Consider the following 7,787-nt stretch of genomic DNA (forward strand, 5'->3'; position numbering starts at 1 on the left):
GAGTCTGGCCCACATGTGGCACATACATATACAGCCACCAAACTATATTAGATGGATGAAGCAAAGAAGTGCACGCTGACAGGAAGCAGATGTGGATCTCTCCTGAAAGACACAGCCGGAATATGGCAAATACTTAGGTAAATGCCAGCAGCAAACCACTGAACTAAGAGCGGGACCCCAGTTGAAGGATTCAGAGAAAGGACTGAAAGAGCTTGAAGGGGCTTGAGACCCATATGATCAACAATGCCAACTAACCATAGCTTCCAGGGCTAACCCACTACCCAAAGACTATACATGGACTGACCATGGGCTCCAACTGCATAGGTAGCAATGAATACCAGTGGGAGGGGAAGCCCTTGGTCCTGCCAAGACTGAACCACCAGCGAAAGTGATTTTTGGTGGGAGGGCAGTAATGAGGGGATGATGGGGAAGAGAACAACTATATAGAAGGGGAGTAACAGGGGTTAGGAGGATGTTGGCCTGGACACTGGGAAAAGAATAACAACTGAAATGTAAATAAGAAATACCCAATTTAATAAAGATGGAGAAAAAAAAGAAGTAAAGGAAAAAGTTCAAGTGACATATAAAGGCAGACCCATAAGAATTACACCAGACTTCTCATCAGAGACTATGGAAGCCAGAAGATCCTGGACAGATGTCATACAGACCCTAAGAGAACATAAATGCCAGCCCAAGTTACTGTATCCAGCAAATCTCTCAATTAACATAGATGGAGAAGCCAAGATATTCCATACAAAACCTAATTTACACAATATCTTTCTACAAATCCAGCCCTACAAAGGATAGTAAATGTAAAACTCCAAAACAAGGAGAGAAACTACACTGTACAGAAAGCAAGAATATAATTTCCTTGCAATGGAACCAAAAGAGAGACAAACAAACATAATTCCAACTCTAAAAATGAAAACAACTGGAAGCGACAATCACTATTCTTTAATTTTTAACATCAACGGACTCAATTCTCCAATAAAAAGAAATATACTAACAGACTGTATTCTTAAAGAGGACCCATCATTTTGCTGCATGCAGGAAACACACCTCAGAGACAAAGACAGATACTTCCTCAGAGTAAATGGCTGGAAAACAACTGTCCAAGCAAATGGCCCAAAGAAACAAGCTGGAATTGCCATTCTAATATCAAATAAATTTGATTTTCAAACAAAACTCATTAAAAAAAGATAAGAAAGGACACCTCACATTCATCAAAGGAAATATCCAGCAAGATGAACTCTCAATCCTAAATATCTATGCTCCAAATGCAAGGGCACCTACATTCATAAAAGAAACCTTAATAAACTCAAAGCACACATTGCACCTCACACGATAATAGTGGGAGATTTCAACATCACTCTTTCATCAATGGACAGATCATGAAAACAGAAATTAAACAGAGTCATAGAGAAACTAAAAGAAGTTATGAACCAAATGGATTTCACAGATAATTATAGAACATTTCATCCTAAAACAAAAGGATATACCTTCTTCTGGGCACCGCATGGAGCCTTCTCCAAAATTTACCATATAATTCCTCGCAAAACAGGCTTCAATAGACACAGGAAGATAGAAATAATCCCTTTCATCCTATCAGATCGTCACACACTAAGACTTGTCTTAAATAAGAAAAATAATGACATAAACCACACGTATACATGGAAGATTAACAATACTCTACTCAATGACAACTTAGTCATGGAAGAAATGACAAAAGAAATTAAAGACTTCTTAGAATTTAATCAAAATGAAGATACAACATTCCCAAACTTATGATACACAATGAAAGTGGTATTAAGAGGAATATTCATTGCACTGAGTGCCAGCAAAAAGAAACAGGAGAGAGCATATGTCAGCAGTTTGAAAGCACACCTAAAAGTTCTAGAACAAAAAGAAATTAATAAACCCAAGAGGAGTAGAAAGCAGGAAATAATCAAACTCAGGACTGAAATCAACCAAGTAGAAACAAAAAGGACAATAAAAGATTCAACAAAACCAGGAGCTGGTTCTTTGAGAAAATTGACCAAGTAGATAAACCCTTTGCCAGACTAGCCTGAGGTCATAGAGAATGTATCCAAATTAAGAAAATCAGAAATGAAAAGGGAAACATAACAACAGAATCTGAAGAAAATAAAAAATCATCAGATCCTACTACAAAAGTCTATATTCAACAAAACTGGAAAATCTGGAGGAAATGGACAACTGTCTATATGGATATCAGGTACCAAAGTTAAATCAGGAACAAATAAACTATCTAAACAACCCCACAACTCCTATGGAAAGAGAAGCAGAAATTAAAAGTCTCCCAACCAATAAGAGCCCAGGTCCAGATGGGTTCAGTGCAGAATTCTATCAGACATTAATAAAAGACCTCATACCAATACTGTCCAAACTATTCCAAAAAATTGAAACAGGCAGAGCACTACCAAACTCCTTCTACGGAGCCACAATTACTCTTATACCGAAACCACACAGAGACCCAACAAAGAACGAGAACTTCAGACCAATTTCCCTTATGAATATTGATGCAAAAATACTCAATAAAATTCTTGCAACCCGGATCCAAGAATACATCAAAATGATCATCCATAATGATCAAGTAGGCTTAATCCCAGGGATGCAGGATTGGTTTAATATACAAAAATTTATCAAGGTAATCCACTATAAAAACAAACTCAAAGATAAGAACCACATGATCATTTCATTAGATGCTGAGAAAGCATTTGACAAAATTCAACACCCCTTCATGATAAGAGTCCTGGAAAGACTGGGAACTCAAGGCCCATATCTAAACATAGTGAAAGCAGTATACAGCAAACCAGTAGCTAACATCAACCTAAATGGAGAGAAACTTGAAGCAATCCCACTAAAATCAGGGCCTAAACAAGGCTCCCCGCTCTCTCCCTACTTATTCAATATAGTACTTGAGAGCAATCAGACAGCAAAAGGAGGTGGAAGGGTACAAATTGAAAGGGAAGAAATCAAAATATCATTATTTTCAGATGGTATGATAGTGTACTTAAGTGACCCCAAAAGTTTCACTTAACCTGATAAACATCTTCAGCAAAGTGTCTGGATATAAAATTAACTCAAACAAATCAGTAGCTTCCTCTACTCAAAGGATAAAAGGCTGAGAAAGAAATTAAGGAAATGACACCCTTCACAATATTCCCAAATAATATAAAATATTGTGGTGTGACTTTATCCAGGCAAGTGAAAGATCTGTATGACAAGAACTTCAAGCCTTTGAAGAAGAAAATTGAGGAAGATCTGAGAAGATGTAAAGATCTTCCATGCTCATGGATTGGCAAGATTAATATAACAAAGATAGCCATTTTGCCAAAAGCAATCTATAGATTCAGTGCAATCAAAATTACTACTCAATTCTTTATAAAGATAGAAAGAGCAATCTGCATACTCATTTGGAATAACAAAAAAACAGGATAGCTAAAACTTTACTCAACAATAAAAGAAATTCTGGGGAAATCACCATCCTTGACTTCAAGCAGTATTACAGAGCAATAGTCATAAAAAACTGTATGGTATTGGGACATAGACAGGCAGAATTGAAGACCCAGAAATGAATCCACACACCTATGGTCACTCGATCTTTGACAAAGGAGCTAAAACCATTTAATGAAAGAAAGATAGCATTTTCAACAAATGGTGGTGGTTCAACTGGAGATCAACATGTACAAGAATGCAAATCGATCCATTCTTATCATCATGAACAAAGCTTACCTTCAAGTGGATCAAGAACCTCCACATCAAACAAGATACACTTAAACTATTAGAAGACACGTGGGCACTGGAGAAAATTTCCTGAATAAAACACTAATGACTTATGCTCTAATATCTAGAATTGACAAATGGGACCTCAAAAATCTGCACAGCTTCTGTAAGGCAAAAGACGCTGTCCTGAAGACAAAGCCGCAACCAACATATTGGGAAAAGATCTTTACGAATCCTACATCTGATAGAGGGCTAATATCCAAAATATACAAAGAATCAAGAAGTTAGACTCCAGAAGGCCAAATAACCCTATTAAAAATGGGGTACAGAGCAAAACAAAACAGTCTCAGCTGATGATTATCGAATGGTCAAAAAGCACCTAAAGAAATGTTCAACATCCTTAGTCATCAGTTAAATGCAAATCAAAACAACTCTGAGATTCCACCTCACACCAATCAGAATGGCTAAGATAAAAAATTGAGGTGACAGCAGATGCTGGTGAGGATGTGGAGAAAGAGGAACATTCCTCCATTGTTGATGGGATTGCAAACTACTACAACCACTCTGGAAATCAGTCTGTAGTTTCCTCAGAAAATTCAACATTTCACTACCTGAGGACCCAGCTATACCTCTCCTGGGCATTTACCCAAGAGATGCCCCAACATATAACAAAGCCACATGCTCCACTATGTTCATAGCAGTCTTATTTATAACAGCCAGAAGCTAGAAAGAACCCAGTTGCCCTTCAACAGAAGAATGGATTAAAAAAATGTGGTACATTTACACAATGGAGGACTACTCAGCTATCAAAAACAATGACTTCACGAAATTCATAGGCAAATGGTATGAACTAGAAAATATCATCCTGAGTGAGGTAACCCAATCACAGAAAAACACACTTAGTATGCACTCATCGGTAAGTGGATATAAGCCCAAAAGCTCAAATTACCCAAGATGCAATCCACAGACCACAGGAAGCTCAAGAAGAAGGATGACCAAAATGTGGATGCTCCTACTCCTTCTTAAAAAGGGGGAAAATATCCATAGGAGGGGATATGGAAGCATAATTTAGAGCATGACTCAGGGAATGGCCATTCAGGGCCTGTCCCACATGTGGCATATATATATATATTATATATATATATATATATGTACACACATGTATATATATGTATATATATATATATATACACACCAATCAGAATGGCTAAGATAAAAAATTGAGGTGACAGCAGATGCTGGTGAGGATGTGGAGAAAGAGAAACATTCCTCCATTGTTGATGGGATTGCAAACTACTACAACCACTCTGGAAATCAGTCTGTAGTTTCCTCAGAAAATTCAACATTTCACTACCTGAGGACCCAGCTATACCTCTCCTGGGCATTTACTCAAGAGATGCCCCAACATATAACAAAGCCACATGCTTCACTATGTTCATAGCAGTCTTATTTATAACAGCCAGAAGCTAGAAAAAACCCAGTTGCCCTTCAACAGAAGAATGGATTAAATATATATATATATATATCTATATATATATATATTTATATATATATAAATTTTATTTATATATATATACAGCCACCAATACTTGTTAAGATTGATGAAGCTAAAAAAAGGCATGCTGAAAGGGACTGGATATAGATCTCTCCTGAATGATACATCCAGAGCATGTCCAATACAGAGATCAATATTAATAGTAAACCACTGAATTGAGAACAGGACCCCTTTGGTGGTGAGGAATTAGAGGAAGTATTGAAAGAGTTGAAAGAGCTTACAACCCCATAAAAACAACAATGCCAACCAACCAGTGCTTCCAGGGACTAAACCACTACGTAAAGACTACCCATGAACTGACCCAGGGCTTCAAATGCATATGTAGCAGAGAATAACTTGTTGCAGTACCAGTGCAAGGGGAAGCCCTTGGTCCTGCCAAGATTGGACCTGAACTGCAGGGGAATATGGGGTGGGCAGTAAGGGGGAAGTATGGGGAGAATACCCATATGGGTGAGGGGGAAGAAAGGGGATGGGAGCTTATGGACAGGAAACTGGGAAGGGGAATAACATTTGAAATGTAAGTAAAGAAATATATCTAAGAAAAATATTAAAAATAATCCCAGAACAGTAAATAAAAAGAGGAGAAATGTATTATACACCCAACTCCACCGCAATGCTGTTGTTAGCACCTCTCAATGTCAGTGGTCTAAACGCTGCAATAAGAAGGCACAGACCAAGAGGATGGATGTGAATGGAGTATTCACCTTCTTCTGCACGTGAGAAATACACATTCACTTTAAGAGCAAAAATCCCTTAATGTTGAAGAATGAAAATTTATATTCTGAGAAAATAAGCTTAACAAGCAGTCTACTATAGCCATGATATCAGAAAAAAATAGACTTTCACCCAGGAGTATTTTAAGTGATACAAAGGACACTAGATATCATCAAAGTAAATACCCACCATGAGTAAATTGCAATCCTTAAAATGTACTAACTAGCGAAAATCACACACAAGTTAAAAAAAGGATTACTAGTAAAGCTTAAATCACATGTTGACCCTCACGCAATGAAGGTCAATAACCCACTGTTATCAAAATAGTAGGTCTTACAGACAAAAACTCTAAAAGAGAGATTCTAGAGCTAACTGACATTATCAGTAAAATGGAACTACAGATATTTGTACAACATTTTATTCCATAACAGAAGAATATGCATTCTTCTCAATACATTATGAATCTTTCTCCAAATCTAAACATATATTTGAACACAAACCATGTCTCAAGACATACAACAAAATTGAAATAACACCCTCTATTCTATATGTCTAATATGAGTTTAAGTGGAATATCAAAACTTACAGAAATAAAAGAAAACTTAAAAACTCATTGAAAATTGATAACATTTTTAAATGAAAAAATTGCTTTAAGACAAAAATTAAGATAGGAATTATAGAATAATGTGAATTAAATAAAATTGAATATACAGCATACTTACAGGACAAAATGTAGGTGATTGTAGAAGAGAAGTTCATAGCACTAAATAACTACATAAAACAAAAATGGAGGGATCTCATACTGGCATCTTAGCAACACACCTAAAAGTGGTAGAAGAGAAAGAATCACATATAAGATGTGGAGACAGGAAGAAGTAATCAAATTCAAGGCTGAAATCAATAAAACAGACAGAACAATATGAAAAAATCCAATACAAAGTCAGAGAGTTAGATAATAGGTTCTTTGGTGAAATCAGTAAAATTGACGAACTGTTATCCAAGAAACTAAAAGGTAGAGAGATGTACAAGGAAAATGCCATTGAAATGAGAAGAATCTGAATTTACTTGATAGGGTGTTTCATCTGTCTTCCTGGTATATAGGCCTTCAAAGATGGAAGAGAAAGTCATAGATTCTCAGGATGACATTAAGGTGCAGTTTGGCATGTGTGATTAAAGTTATCAATTTAATTAGGGGTATGTTGAATAACACAAGTCAGCTAATGTGGGTTTTATTTTTATATTGCATATTTAACTTTCTATGCTTCTAAATTGGAATAAAACAATTATATTTTGAGAAAAATTAAGGACTGTGAAGTTAATTAATCTATGTTATTTAATCATAAGCGATTTCTACAATTAGTGTTTTGCTCTCTGGAAAAATAAACAGCAACATAGCAAAGCAAAATGAAAATGTTTTGTTTCAGAGCATGTGTGTGTGTGTATGGTCTGGTTGCTTTCTGTTTGTATATTCTGTAAGATTTAGAGTTACTGGCTCCACGAATATTCAAAAATTAACCATAGCTCACATTTTCATCATCTCTTACTCTTCCTTAAAATTGATCCCTCTGCTCCAGCTCCTTGGATTCCTTTTGTGTCCTAACATCAAAGGAGAGCAGAATTCAGATCAATTCTTCAAACTGCCCCTGTGCAGATCAAACACAATTGAAAGTTTCTTTAAGTTTGTGATGGTGAAATGGATGATGTCAACTCCCTCATTGGGAAGTGTCATGGATACCTCTATGAGATCATCTTGACCTCAGAGGAGATGAGTTCT

At 36.3% G+C, this 7,787-nt stretch overlaps 1 protein-coding gene across 1 annotated transcript in view; it reads right to left on the minus strand.

Moving 5' to 3' along the window:
• Nucleotides 1-7,715, minus strand: part of Zik1 (zinc finger protein interacting with K protein 1) — a 46,792-nt gene extending 39,077 nt beyond the window's left edge. Inside the window, exons 1-2 of the mRNA NM_001446371.1 lie at nucleotides 7,540-7,715; nucleotides 6,736-6,835 (exon numbers count right to left, since the gene is read on the minus strand). The gene's annotated coding sequence lies outside the window, so the exon portion shown is untranslated. The remainder of the gene's footprint in view (nucleotides 1-6,735; nucleotides 6,836-7,539) is intronic.
• Nucleotides 7,716-7,787: the final 72 nt, after the last annotated feature.

Source organism: Rattus norvegicus, chromosome 1 (assembly GCF_021556685.1).
Source record: "Rattus norvegicus strain SHRSP/BbbUtx chromosome 1, alternate assembly SHRSP_T2T, whole genome shotgun sequence".
In the NCBI taxonomy this organism is placed as follows: Eukaryota; Metazoa; Chordata; class Mammalia; order Rodentia; family Muridae; genus Rattus; species Rattus norvegicus.